This window comes from Lutra lutra, chromosome 12 (assembly GCF_902655055.1).
Source record: "Lutra lutra chromosome 12, mLutLut1.2, whole genome shotgun sequence".
NCBI lineage: Eukaryota > Metazoa > Chordata > Mammalia > Carnivora > Mustelidae > Lutra > Lutra lutra.
This window is the reverse complement of record NC_062289.1, coordinates 4,484,518-4,499,863: the sequence shown is the minus strand read 5'-3', so window position 1 is coordinate 4,499,863 and position 15,346 is coordinate 4,484,518.

Below are 15,346 nucleotides of genomic sequence, written 5' to 3'. Positions count from 1 at the left end.
TGGTTTAAAGCCCATTTTGAGTGGGCCTTGCTCATACTAAAACTGGTATGGAGAGAACTAGTAGACTGCGGCAAAAAAAAAAAAAAATCGTATGTCATTGTGTTTGTGAGGCTGTGGTGACAACATTTGTCAGTGAAAATACTGTGAATAAGGATATATTTGGTTACTCAGTCGTCACAGTATGTATGTCCTTGAAACCAGTCTTTCCCTCTGCTCCCTGCATTCCTAGCTGCCTTCCTGCTACTGACCAGTCATCATGCCTTAGGTAATAAAAGATTTAACTTTATTATAAGACTAAGCAAAATAATTAAAAAGATAAATCTACTGCTTAGTGTGTAGCATTTCTTTATATAAATAGCAACTCTTTATATAAATAATCTCACTAGCTCCTCCTCTACTCCATTAGTGTCTAAAACTATAAGATAGTATTTCATTTAGATAAGTGTTAATCTACATGGCAAAGCCTGCTTATGTTATTAGGATCAGTCTATTTTCTGGTGTAAAGTAAGTTTATTTTTCATCTTATAATATTTATCTTAAGGAAAACTTAACACAAAATATATGTAACATGTGTATATTTGATATATATGTATATGTGATATACATGTACATATTATATATGTGTGTGTGTATATATATATATGATTTTCTATAGAGATACATGAACATATAGATTATTTACTATTTCATGTTCAGAGAAGAGGTTCCAGGCCAAATTGCTGTGCTCAGACTCACTGAAAAAATTAATGAAGATTTTGGTTCATTTTAAAGATTATAATTTTGAAAGCCAGGGTAATTCCAAATCTAATTAAGGAAAACTGAATTGCACTTCTTTAAATTTTTGTTTATTTATATACAATATGGACACCACCCCCACCCTGCCCTCAAAATCATTCTACATATTCCAATTGTATGCTAGTTTTGGAACCATTACAGTTTTAAACCCTAAATAATTTTATGTTTGCTTATATGCAGAACCTTAAAAGATTAGCCATTTCATTTAAAAACCTATGGCAGGGGTCCCTGGGTGGCTCAGTGGGTTGAGCCTCTGCCTTCGGCCTAGGTCATGATCTCAGGGTCTTAGGATCGAGTCCTGCATGGGGCTCTCTGCTCAGTGGGGAGCCTGCTTCTCTCTCTCTCTCTCTGTGCCTGCCTCTCTGCCTACTTATGATCTGTCAAATAAATAAAATCTAAAATAAATAAACAATAAAAATAAAAACCTATGGCAATATGCCAGAATTAATGCTCTAAGAATCATCTTCATAGAAATAGAAAAATGTTTTTTGTGTACTATTTATATTTTCAATTTCATAGTATTTTTGTTTACTATATTTACTAAAATTATACAGTATTATATATTATTTTCTTTGTATTTGTTTACCTTATCAAATAGGTGAAATATATGGGTTTGTCAGTTATTACTAATGAGTTCACTAACCAGTTTTTGCTCTTTTTTTCAAATTGCACATCATCTGGTGTTATGCTGGAATTGACGATATATTTACTGATACTTAATAATGGTCAGTACTTATAACTGTTTAAAGATGTCATGTCATTATGTATTGATGTTTAAAATGTCCATGTTGTATCCTACATAGTGTCTTATTTTAAATATGAAAATAAAGGTATTCAGATAGGTGTATTTTCATGTTCTGGAGTGACTACATATAGGAATAGAAAGACTTGGATAAATTCCAAGCTATTTTACATTTTGGTTCCATTTCTTCACATGCATTTGCTTCTGGGTCCATGTAAACTAGTTAGGTCATCACCACTTCACAGAACTTCTGTTCTCAAAAGTTTCTTCATTTTGCTCAACAGGTATTTATTTAGTATCTACTACATGCTGAGCACCATTGTAGGTGCTTGAGATATTTCAGTGAACACTAGCCTTGGATACATCAGTGAACACTGAGAGAGACAGATGATGAACATGACAATATAATGTATTAGAAAATGGCAAGTATATGAAAAGGGAAAATAGAGAAAAGAAAAGGAGATGGTTAAGGTAGGCTTCCTTGAGAAAGACGTGAAGGAGGTGAGCTCTCCAGGCATAAGGAACAGGCTATGTATGTCCAGGAGTGGCTAGAGTAAAAAGAGCCAGAGCAGGGAGACCAGAAGATCAGATCTGATGATGTTGGGCCTGTCAGCCAAAGCAAAGACAGTTACTTTTACACTGACTGAGATGGGTTTGGGATCAGAGGGGTGACACGGTCTGACTTGATTTTCAACAGGTTCATTCTGACTGGTGCATTGAGAATAGGCTGAGGCTAGAGGAGAGCATGAGAGAAGAGAAAGGGGAACCAGCCCAGAGGCTGTGCAGTCATCCAGGCAAAGATGGAAGTGGTGTGCCGCCATGGCAGCTGTGGAAGAGATGAGGAGTGGTCGATTCTGTGCAGGTTGTGAAGGACACCGTACGCTGGCTTAGGGGTTGCGAGAAAGAGAGGGGCTGAAGATGACTCCAGCGTGTTTGGCTTGATCATATCTCACTTAAGATGAAAAGGAGCAGGAATGGGGACTGATTGTGGCATTTCACAATGTGGGGGCCATTGATGACGAGCAGATCTATGGATTGATGGAGGCAAAAGCCTGACTGGGTGAAGGGAGAAGGGAGAATTGGAAATCACGAGTGTAGGCAGCTCTTCCGAGAAATGTCATAAGTGGACTTCTCTGAATCGTTGTTAATCACCCTTAACAATATTATCCTTTGATTTTCCCCTTCTTGAAACCATATTTTCGTACAGTGTCCGTAATCTTACAACTCTGGACACAAATTTTCTGTTTCTCTTGCTGACTGGCGCTGGGTACCCAAGGATTTTGAAAGCTGAACAATAGTTGTGCCAGACACATTTGGGACACAGGAGGAATGGGAGGAAGGGCAATCCAAAGAGAAATGAGAAAAGGCACGAAAAGGTACCCATGTTTAGAAACAGTGAATATGGGTCCTCATGTGGTTAGTGTGAACTTCATATGGGGACCAGAATGACTTCAGACCAGACCACAGTGGTAAAGAAGAGTTTTAGGCTGGGTAGTATAATCATGGGGAGGCTCTTCCAGAAACTTAGTCCAGGCAGCAGAGAATAGAAAATAAGAAGTACTGACAGACCTAGAAGTGGCCATCAGGGAAACTGGGTGGGGAGGTAGGGCCACAGGTGAAGCTGGATTTTCAATCTTGAACCACTGTAAGAATGTCACCTTTCAAAAATACAGAAAATGGAGTCATGAGGGGGAAAATCTAACAGAAGATGGTGGATTCAGTCCATCGTAAACTGAGTGGCATTAGCAGAAGATAAAGACCCACCATAAAGACAGGATAGACTGACTATATTAAAGCTCAGGGAAATTGAGTTTGGGATGTCATCCACATAGAACTATTGAAGATGCATGGGAGCATAGGGAGTGAAGAGAAGATGAATGACAATTTCGAGTACGCAACATTGGTGTGTAAGGAATGGGGAAAGGGAGATGGTGCAGAGAAGAGCAGTCAAGATAAGGTCAGAAAGAGAGATGAGGTATCCCAGAGCTAAGGAAAGGACAGCATGGAGATGGCAAGGTCAGCAGCAGCGCAATGGCCGGGAGGAAACTTGAGAGACAGCAGGCTGTGGTCTCCAGTTCAAAGGGGAGATGGTCAGGTGCACGGGAAGCAAGTGCTGGGGTCCCTGCAGGAGGTCTGGCTGTGGAGGAAGGACCCATGCACTGTGGTTCAAAGGGATGGCAAGATCAAAGGGACATTCGTGAACTGGAACGAGAGGGTCAAACACTTCAGGAGCAAACACTTGTCCAGAATGTATCAGGTGGATGGGATTTTTCCATCTTAAGCTTTTCCTCTCTGATTTTTTAAAATTTTAGAACCTGCTGCCAATAATGGAAAAATTCATAAACAGTTGATCATCTTGCTTATTAGCTTTGTGTTTAAGAGGAATGTTCGTGATTGATTTTCTTAATATTGCATGTTTCTTTTGTTCTGTTTACTGCAAGAGAAAATTTTCGTAGTCAAACACACACACCACAAAAGCATCAGTATTTTATTGTATTCTACAAAGATCTTCCTGGCTGCTATTATAGATTCATTATATTATTTAGTTTCTGATTTTAAATATTCAAAGAATGTTTTGATATTGATGTTTTTCCATAAAAGAAATTACATGTAGTGTGCGCATAATATTTAAAAATTTTGTTCCACTAGCTTTTTTCCAGAGAATCTATGGGGATTATTTCTAGTTGGTAGCCTGTATTCCTATATAAAAGTAGTAGAATCTGCAGTTTTAATTAAGGAGAAACTTGGCAAAACATTATTGGTTCTGTGGTTTATTATATATCTACTTATCTCACCAATAAAAAATTTAGGAATAAAATAGTTAAGTTACCTTAAAATCCTGGATCTACACTTCGAGGAAACATCATTAACATAATCATTTAGGTAAAATGAGTGATACAATGGGATTTTATAAACATACTGTTAAAGCCATTAAAAATTTTATTAAAAAAAAATTTTTTTCCCAAATCCATTCCTAGTTTTGCTCTGTTCCAGTGTTTCCATACTGAGATAAATAAACATGGGACTTGTACCAAGCAGAGAGCCTCCCCTACCCTCTTTTCTGCTTTCAGCTCTGGACTTGGTGAACTTGTTTTCATCGGAGTCAGAATTTGAAAACTAGCTTCCTCGACAAGTTCCTGTTTTCGATAATGGCAGGCTAGATGCTAGATTATTTAAACTAAACCTGTCACAGAAAACAACCAATAACACTGGATACATTTTTTTTTAAGTTCATAGAAGCATTCAAGAACCAAAATGACAGAAGGAATTACCACTATAAATGCTAAGAGAAAACCAGAAAGGTAAACAGAGAATTCCAAATCACTTCTGCTCTTAAGATATTTGGTAACCTGGACTGGAAATGGAGCTGCATTTTGATGATGTTGAAGAGTGAAGGAAAAGAAATGTAAATGCTGAGTGCCTGCCAGAGGCAGGGAGCCTACTGGAGATGCCCACCTCACTCTGCAGTAGACCTGTTTTGCTGGGACCCTGAAAGACTGTGTCCAAGGTGAAGGCACCATCAGCTGCCACCCCCTGAGACTGTGGGGGTGCACTACCTTAGTGTGAGAAGAATAGGAGAAAAACATGGGTCCCAGTGGATCTCTGCCCAGATTCACCAAGGTGATCCAAGAAAACAAACCAAGAATTTTTAAAATAATATCAGAACTATAAAAATGCCAGAAATATCAAAAACTTTGGGGAGAAAACTAAATGGTTTTGAATGGTATTAATATCAAAGCAAATGGAGGGCTGTGCCATGTTTATGGACTGGAAACTGGAAAATGGAGAGCTTCAGTTGTGATTTTGGCCCACACTTCAACATATTTATTTTTATTTTTTATTTTTTTAAAGATTTTATTTATTTATTTGACAGAGAGAAATCACAAGTAGGCAGAGAGGCAGGCAGAGAGAGAGGAGGAAGCAGGCTCCCTGCTGAGCAGAAAGCCCGATGTGGGGCTTGAACCCAGGACCTGGGATCATGACCTGAGCCGAAGGCAGCGGCTTAACCCACTGAGCCACCCAGGCGCCCCCAACATGTTTATTTTTAGAACTTGATAAGCTTACTCTAAAATTGATATGGGCATGCAGAAGTCACAAAGACTCTTAACAGAAAACAAGGAGAGAGAGAACTTGCTCTCCATATAGCAAGATTTATAAAAAGCTATGATAAGTAAAACATGATACTGGTGTTCAGATTGAAAAACCACTGAAACAGAAGAGACCAGTTGGCCAATATATAAATATCACACACACACACACACACACACACACACACACACACACACACACACTACTGGTATATATACCAGTACACCAATATGTAGATAATATTTTATACTACTACTGTTCATAATGGCTCAAAGGCAATCTAAATGACCATTATGAATCTTACATGATAAGTGAGATGTGAAGTTCAAAAACAGAAAAAATTCATCCATGTTGTTTAAGGATTTTTGCTATAATTAATATCTTACTCTTCCTCTCAATGTTGTTTAAAGGCTGCAATATATTAGACAAAGAAATCTTTGCTAATGTAAGTGTTAATTCCCTTCAGACAACCGTAAAATCCTTAAAAATCACATAAGCAAGATAAAAGTTTCGAGGACGCCAGGGCCGGCCAATCGGTGTGGTCCCTAGGCCCAGGCTGGGGGTGGGGCAAGGGTGTGGGGGCGGGTGGGGGGTGTCCCGGGGGACAGGAATAAAAATTAAAAAAAAAAAAAAAAAGATAAAAGTTTCTGCGACCTACATATGCCTCTACATATGCCTTTTGGGGAAAAAAGAAAAAGCAATGTATTGACAATTTAATTGGAGCTTTAAAAATATGGTTTTCTTACCAAACTTTATAGTAAATGAACCTATCATCAAAGCAGTGAACTCAAGTCAGATCAAGCAAAAGAACCATGTAAAAATTATAAAGAAAATCAAGGGAATTATTATTTATAAATCCAGCATAATGGTACGCCATGAGGGAGAGAAGGGAGTACGGCTGGGGCGGGTAGATGGCAGGGCAGTTCTTCCGGGATGCTAGCAATATCTGTTCTATTTCTTGTCCTCGGTGGTAGTTATACAGACATTGACTTATTCATTAAACTGTAGCTATATATTTATGTACTTTTCAATGTGTGTTATATTACACAGGGTTTTGTTTCTTAAAGAGAAAAATGGAAAACTATCTTCATGTAGTGTAGAATACTGAAGGGGCTTTCCTTTGGGACCGTAAGATAGCCAAGTGGGGCTGTAGAGGTAAGGATTGCGTTCTGACCATTCTCCGGAGGATGGTGTGTGCCCCGCACACTCAGAGTGAACTACTTTCGGAGATACAAGGACGGCAGGTTGCAAGAGAGCAGCAGAGAAGGAGGACCCTCGGCTCAAAACAAAGTCCCAGCAGAGGCATATGGGCTGAGTGGTAAGGGCAGAGGGCGACAGAACTGTGGCCCTATAGCATGCAACTAAGTGGTCGAATCAGGTCAGATGCTTTGAGGAGTTTTAACTAGAAATGGTGAGTGTGAAAGAGTGAATTGACCTTTGGTCTACAGTCATATCGCATGGTTTTTACTTTGTGGACCCCAGTTTTAAGATCAATTCATCTGTGTTCTCGCGGGGGGGGGGGGACCCTATAATCTCTGCTTCCGACTTAGTTTTATTCAAGCCTTATTCATGTAATGAGGTTGCTGAGGACTTGTCCTGAGTAAAACGGGGAGGGAAGTCCTATGGCAGCGAGGGGTGACCAATATGAGTCTAAGGTATTTTTTTTTTATTTCATGGATTTGCTTCAGGGTTTGATGCAAAGAACAACAGTGCATTAGAAAACCATTCCTTTATTAACTTGAAAGGCCAGTATAAGTCGTCATACTGTGGAATATAGGAAGTGTTATTTAAGGAACAGCCAAGTCCTAAGGCATCACGGAAACTAAAGAGAGGAGGGAGATGCCCCCATCCCTGCAAAAAAAAAAAAAAAAAAAAAAAACCCAAAACAAGAAACCTAATTGTTTGGGAATGGGGTTTGGGGGGGACAGGACTTAAAGTTGCTGTCACTCTCGCAAGTCGGAGGGGAGAGTCGGCGGGGTGTGCCCAGCTTGCAGAGTCGCAGGAGCGGCCGTGGGAACCTGCGAGATGCCCCCCGCACCCCGCCATGCTCCCGTCCAGCAGCTTCGGGCTGCTTCGGGCCCCGGCGGCCTCTCCCGCGGCCAAGCCGCTCGGGGCCTGGGCACTGGGCACTCAGAGCACGAGAGAGCGACGCTCACGGTCGCTGCACGCCGCGGAGCTCCGGGGTCGGCGTGTTACACGGCCGTGGGCGACCAGTACCGCGGCCCCGTGCGGGATCCGGGCTGCGCGCGGCGGCCCCGGGGACAGGAGGATGAGGACAGGCGCGGGGCCGGCGCTGGGCTGGCTGCGTGTCTCCGGCTGTGCGGGAGGCCGTTCGCGCGGGGCTGGCGGGCCGGTGCCCGGGACGTGGGGACGGCTGTTTCGGGCTGCGGCTCGGCAACTCCTGCCCTCCCGGCTGGGGTGACCGCGCCAGGTCTTGGTCCCTGGTTGGCGCCCACGCGTGTTTCCCACGGACCTGGGTCCCCCGGGAAGCCTGCGGACCCCCGGCACCCGGCGTCTCCCTCTCAGGGGACCCGTGAGCGTCGTCGCGGCCCTTCTCCTTCCTTCCCTGCGCCCCCGAGGACCTCCCTGTCCCTGCCTTGGAACCACGTGGGGCCGGGCGAGGCCGAGGGGCCGATCAACTGGCCGGGGACGAACGGAGCCCGCAGTGCGCCATCGTGTCCCGCCACACCGCACGGTCGCGACCGTCAAGGTCGTTCGGGTGTGGCGTGTGGGCCTTTAGGAGACACGGTCTCCGGACCGTCCCGTGGGTGTTGGCGACCCCCGCGCGCCTCTCCTCGGCAAGCAGCTCGCCGCCTTCCCTCTGCCTCACGCTCCGAGCGAGCCCCGCGTGCAGACACTTGTCGCCGCACTCGGGGGATCTGCAGGTGGCCGGAGGCCGGGCAGCGGCGCGTGCAGCTCGGACGCCAGGAGCCGCCCTCGGAGAGCGGGCGCGGAGGCCGGTCCTTCCCTCCCGCGTCTCCCCGGGCCTCACTCTCGGCCGGGGGACCCAGACGTCCTCCCAGCGTGGCGCTGGGCCCCGCAGGACGAGCCGGCCTGGGCTGCTCTCCGTGACCGGCAAAGGCCTGTCCCCTCGCACGCCAAGACCGACGCTTCCAGAGTCCTGCCGGCGTCCGCAGGTTTCGCCGCCAACCTCGCCCCGGCCGCGCGGGGCCTCCGAGCTGCTGACGAGGCCACGGGCTGCCCACGCAGGGCGCCGCTCCAGGTGCCGTGAGCGCCCGCGAGCGGCTCGGGCACCCGGTGTCAGTGGCAGGGGATGGTCCTGACCCGGACGTTCACCGCGTGTCCGCAAATCGGAGCTTGTGGGTCACAAAACTGAGCGAGCTCTGCGTGTCCCACCGCAGTGAACTCCGCTCGCCTCTCTCCTCCCGGGGTCGAGTCTGGGACTTTGCAAACCGAAGTCTGCCTCGCTCCGATGGGGCCGCTGAGATGAAAGGAAGGGAAGCATTTTTAGTCCTATTTCTCTTTGACCACATTTACCACATTTCGTTACTTCGCTGCCCGCTCTTGCTCTGCAGTCCCCAAGGAAACAGCTAGATGAAATTGAGAGTAAAAACAACACGAAGCAGGATATTCAATACGCCAGGTTGCCTATACCCGTCAGGTCACACGACGACTAAATCGAGCTCTGGCGAGCCTGATTTGCAGTGCGGGTCGATCTCTGGGGCTCTGAGAAACGCAACACTTCTTCCCGTGTCAGAAAGTAGTTCTGCGGGAACACACGGCCTTGCGGTCCCTGCCATCCGAGCACTGACACACTCAGGCAGGTTCTCCTTTGAGAGATCACTGAACACTGTGTTTGTGCCGTCAGCTTGACGGGGATTTTATTTGGCCCAAGAGCCCATGTGCCCAGAGTTGGTCTCCTCGTGTGCGCCTGTCAGGTTGTGCTCTAGGAGCAGGTACAGAGCTCCGTCCGGGTGTGGGGAGACATGACATAGCTGATGGGCATCCCCTTTGGGACTTGGTCTCCCCAAACTTTCCAACTTTGGATGTATTGTCCCATTGTCTGAAACGAGGCCTCAAAGTGTAAACCAGCTATGTAAGTCGGAAGAATTTTCAGACATTTAATTATATAACAAAGCTGTGTAATTTCTTCCTGGGAAGACAGAGAGTGGGATTTCGAATCAAACTTGTTCACTTTTGTCTGGACTGGTCTTAATTAACTGGCAATTCTTCTGGAAAGGTTGGAGATACACCAGATGTCCTTTCGAGGTCTCTTCAACCAGCCTGCTCTGTGCTGAGCGACAGAATGTAAGAACAGAAAGACAGTGTCGGCCGAGGGGTTCGTTTCTCGCAACTCAACAGTGAGGGAACCAAGATACACAGAGTAAGCACTGTTTGCATTATTATCATAATGCTAAGAAAAAGTAATCCTGTTGCTTTATAGTCCCATCTTTAAAAAAAAACTTTTTATTGTAAAAAATGCCATGGATTCAAAAGCACTTAGAAAGTATGCATGTGTAAATTAAAGATAAAAAATGAAATATCTTATCCTATTCTCCACTTTAAGGGACAACCTTACTGAACTTCAGAGGCTCCCTATGTGCCCCTTGCTGTCCCCATGGAAGGAAAGTCACCATCCCCCTGACTACTTTGTTAATCTTTTGCTTTTCGCCATAGTTTTACCACATACGTGGCCATATCCCCACACAATGTATTTGAAGTCGTGTCGGTGAACTCCACACCACATGCATTCTTCTGTGACTTCATTCTCTCGTTCACCGTCACTACTTGAGGTCCAACCACGCTGGTGCCCTTGTCTTGTTCATTCCTTTCCCTTCTGTACTATCCCATCGTGGGGATATACCACAGTTTATCCATCCCACCATTGATGGACTTCGGATTATTTCCAGTTGGCATTTTTCTTTGTTTTTCGTTTGTTTTGTGTGTGATTTGCATGTGGGCAAGTTTCTCAGACTCTGGAATTGGTATGTGAAAGGAGAGCCAACTTTCAATTGTAAAGTGACATGTGAGGTGAGTCCCAGTGATAAGAAGGAAGCAGTCCTGTGGAGATTGGGAGCAGAATGTTCCAAGGAGGAGGAACAGCAAGCACAAAGGCCCTGGGGTGAGAAAGGGCACATGGGAGAGGAGGAGCAAGACTGCCTAGGTGGCCCGAGAACCCGTGGGAGAGCTGGAGGAGGTGACACGGAGCGGAGAGCAGAGGCCAGATGGCAGGTGCAGTGGGGGGCCAGTAAGGAGGCTGCGCTGCAGGGTGTGTGGAGAGCTGGTCACACGTGGACGAGACCTAAAGCCTGGAGTGCAGTGAAGTGCCTGCCAGGTCGTGCAGGCACGGCACAGTGAAGGCTTTCGATGAGCAGAGAACCCGTAGAGATGGAGAGTCAGACCGAACTCAAAGACATTACGGAGGTAGACAAAGGAACCTCACAGTGGGTTGGATGTGAAGGTGAGAAAAAGAGAGAAATCAGCGTGAATCCTACATTTTTGCTTTGAAAAACCAGTGACCCATTGTGGGAGTTCCTGAGTCGCAGAAGGTGAGGGGAAGGACGGAGGTATTTTGGAGAGATGGAGAAAATACATGTTTTTGTTTTAGCAGTTAGGCTTGAGATGCCTAACGGCCATCCAGGGCACGTATCACGTGGACTGTTAATCTGTGCATCCGGAGAACGTTCTGGTCCGGAGAGACATGTTTGCAGTCATCAGCAGATCACTGGTAGTTAAAGTCCTGGGAGAGAGTAAGATTACCCAGGCGAGGTGTAGAAGGGAAGAGGCCCGAGATGTGACCCTAAGATACCTCCAACAGTTTCGGACAAGCCGAAGGAGAAGACCAGCAACGGGTGTGGAAGTGGGAGGACCGACACAGTGGTGTGGTGCGCGCCAGGAGCCGGGACCGTCTCTGGAGGGAAGGCGTGCGCTGCGGAACGGTGCCCGCAGGTCAGGGACACAGAGGACAGAGAAACAAACGCATAGACAGGCAGAGACGGAAAAGCTGTTTTCCCTGAGGGCTGGAGCTCTCTCGGCCCAGAGAGATGCAGGTGACAGAGGCGAGGCCCGGGGGTGAACCCGGCATGGTATTAAGGCAGCGCCTCAGTGGCTGCAGCGGGGGTGGGGGGGGCAGCTGGGGGGGCGCATGGGGCGACAGAGACTCCGTGCAAGATGGAAGCCCCCAGAGAATGTTCGCACGCCAATGGCACACGTTCTCAAGCAGGGAACGCTGAGGTGGCAGGAGTGTCCTTGCTTGAGAAGGGAAGAGAGGATCCAACACAGGAGAAGCCAACCTGTGATTTTTTAAAAAAATATTTTATTTATTTATTTGACAGAGATCCCAAGTAGGCAGAGAGACAGGCGGAGAGAGAGGAGGAAGCAGGCTCTCCGCTGAGCAGAGAGCCCGATGCGGGGCTCGATCCCAGGACCCTGAGATCATGACCTGAGCCGAAGGCAGAGGCTTAACCCATTGAGCTACCCAGGTGCCCCAGCTGACCTGTCCTTTGAGCAGAGGTTCTTGTGAAGGTAAGTATTCAGCGTGCTCAGCGCTGAGTAATTTCCAACAGCAGAAACTTAAACACCTGCATGTTCAACAATAGAAGTGTTTCTTGTAAGTGATAGCACGTCTGTAAAACGGAGGCTGCACAGGCTGCTTCTTGGAGTCATGTACGCAGACACACGGAGATACAAAGACCTACATTTGAATGTTGAAGGGGAAAATATACATCTGTATCATATGTATAAAAACTCCTGAAAGGAGTTACTGATGGTGGTTACTCTGTGTCCTGTTCTGGGTGATCTCTCTTTTTTCTATACCTTTTTAAAATGTCCCAAGTGTTATGATGAGCATGAACTATCTGTGTCATCAGGAAGAAGATATGTCACGTTACTTTGAAAAATAGATGTGGCAGGACACAGCATTTTCTCTTTGTCCAGAGAGCCATTTCCTTTTGCTTGATACATGCAAAAATATTGAAGGAGTGATATTTAAATTTAGATGAATTCCACATTAGTTTTCCCTTTTTATTCTTATCTGTTGCATCTCCTCATGGTGTTAGACATGTTTGATTCTGACATGTGCCAAGTTGTTGCTTTTGCTCTTTCTAGAGCACTGGGCAATCACCCAGTTACCTCATGATGGGAAGATGACGAAACGGGAGGGCCCTGGATCCTTTTAGGGAATCCCAATAACTCATTTAATTGAGAAATTGCGTCTTCAAGCAGTCGAAGCCACAAGCAGATCAGCTTTCTTAATGGTATTTAAGTAATTACTAGAGCCAGGGGGAGTGTCTGGATCCTGGGAACCACGCAGATTCCCAAGTAGAATTCAGCGCTGTTGTCAAGCTGGAAGAGCCAGTGGATGCCTGGAAACCACTGACGTGGACCGCAAGCTGTGACCCAAAAATCCAGACCTCATCGACCTGTAACCATAAACATAGTGGTCATATTTCCACTAAAGTAGGCTTTCATTCATTTTCAAATATTCCTTTAGCATCTACAAGGCACAGAAGTTATGCTGGAAGCCAGATATGCAATATCAAATGTAAAAGGGCTGGTTGCTGGCCTCCCACCCACGGGGAAGAGAGACAGGGCAACACATTTCGAGGATGCGTCGAATGCTACCACGAAGGAAGCTCTCCGTGTCATCACGGGAGCGATAGCAGGAGCATGGCTTCTGGAAAGAAAGGAAGTCCAAGCTAGGGTATCTCTGTGGGTGGGAATTAGTGGGGTAAACTGGAGGTACGGGCGGTGGGGGTGGAGAAGCAGCTGTGTGAGAAGACTCGGAGGAAGGCACGAGAACTCCAAGGAGCCCGAGAAGACCAGCAGGGCTGGAACACGAGGCAGAAAGGGCAGTGAGAGCAGCTGGACGGGAGAGACTGGAGACTGAGGCTGGAGGAAGGCTAGACTGGAGATGGGGGATCCCGTCGGGGACTGCAGTCGCATGATGTGGAGAAACAAACTGGTTAAGAAGTGTCCCCAAAGTAGAGCGGCCGGGACTTAGTGGTTAACTGCTATAATGCAAGCTGAGATCACGGGAGTCCGCTCCTTCTTGCGGAAGCCTTCGGGGCTATGCAAGTCCCTCTGAGCCCTGCTTTAGCTGCATCCCACAATTTTGGCTTATTGTATTTTCATCTTCATTCAGCTTAAAATACTTACAAATTCTATTTAGAAACTCATTGTTTAGTTTCCAAATATTTGTAGCTTTTGAAGATCTCTTTCTGTCATTGTTTTCTACTTTAATGCTACTGTGGTCATTCACTTTTAATTTATTTACTGAGGCTTATTTTATAGCCCAGGATATAGTCTATGTACTGTGCTACCCCAAGCCCAGTTGATTCCCTTCCCTTTTTTACCTGACCTCATCTTGCCTTGCCTGACTTCATTGTCTTTTTCTTTTTCAGCGATTTCTCTCCAGTACATTGGAGTGAAGAGAAGATCAGGCCAGCATGCATGTCTTCTAGCCTGTGGATTTTTTTCTCGACAATGCCTGTGAAGAGCTATGCACCAATTCCACAAAAACAAGCAAGAAAATATTGGCACACTGTAGTCTAAATCCATATTTGGAAAAGAAAATTACTCTAAAGTATCACAGTCTGCAGAAATGAGACACTGACCACAATAATTACAACCTTTGCATTATTATGCAGAGTTTAGCCTCCCTGGAGCCAGAGCCATAGGGTTGCAAACATCTCTTTCCCAGAAGAGGGTCTCTACCCATAAGGAGTGGCTTCCCAGAAGAAATAGACATTCAGCTTTAAAGACCAGTTCAAATTCCTATCTCTTAAGATATTGCAGGAACTTAACTTTAGAATTTTAATTACAATTCTCTCTTCAATGAAGGTATATACATATAACCTGATAGCTGGTCTCCCCCAGGGGCATCACCTTTTATTACTATTGTTCAGTGAGGAAGAGAGTCAGGTGTTGGGCTGGAACATGAGCTGGGAATTGTGGGTTCTGCTTCACCTGCCCTGAGGAGCTAGAACGTAAATTCATCCTCTGAATGCACGGGGGTGCCTGTTGATGTCTAAGGCCAGCTCCTAATGCCTCTATCTTCTGTTCTTCTTTAACCACAACGGCCCCTGGAAAGTGCTTATTCAACTTAGTTCTCACAACACTTTAATTCTGCTAAGTTTTGAGACACTGGTTTCCATAGAGAACTCATGGCCGAGATGGGTTCCTCTTTGATCACATCAAAGTCATCCTCAGGAAACACTGTACAGGTCCCGGCCTTGTGACCTAACAAAGGAGCAATTGATAGAACTGAGTGAAGAAATTATGGAGTTGGTAGTTTAAATTGCTCTAAGTCATTAAAGTCACCAATCCTAGGCAATGTAGTAGTGTTTAAAGGGAGAAAAGGAGCTGTTTGGTTTTTGTTTTCCTGTCATCCAGAATATTGTCCTTGGAAAGCGGAAGTGGGATAGAACAGGGGCCATAAAGTGGCTTAAGAAGTCATGTGGTAGGGGCGCCTGGGTGGCTCAGTGGGTTAAGCCACTGCCTTCGGCTCAGGTCATGATCTCAGGGTCCTGGGATCGAGTCCCGCCCCGCATCGGGCTCTCTGCTCAGCAGGGAGCCTGCTTCTCTCTCTCTGCCTGCCTCTCTGTCTACTTGTGATCTCTGTCTGTCAAATAAATAAATAAAATCTTAAAAAAAAAAAAAAGAAGTCATGTGGTAGCCTGCAGCAACTTTAATGGTGACCAGCTTGAGGGCACTTTTTATTCTCTGTTGAAGGTTATTTCTTCTTGGGGGACTTAAAGT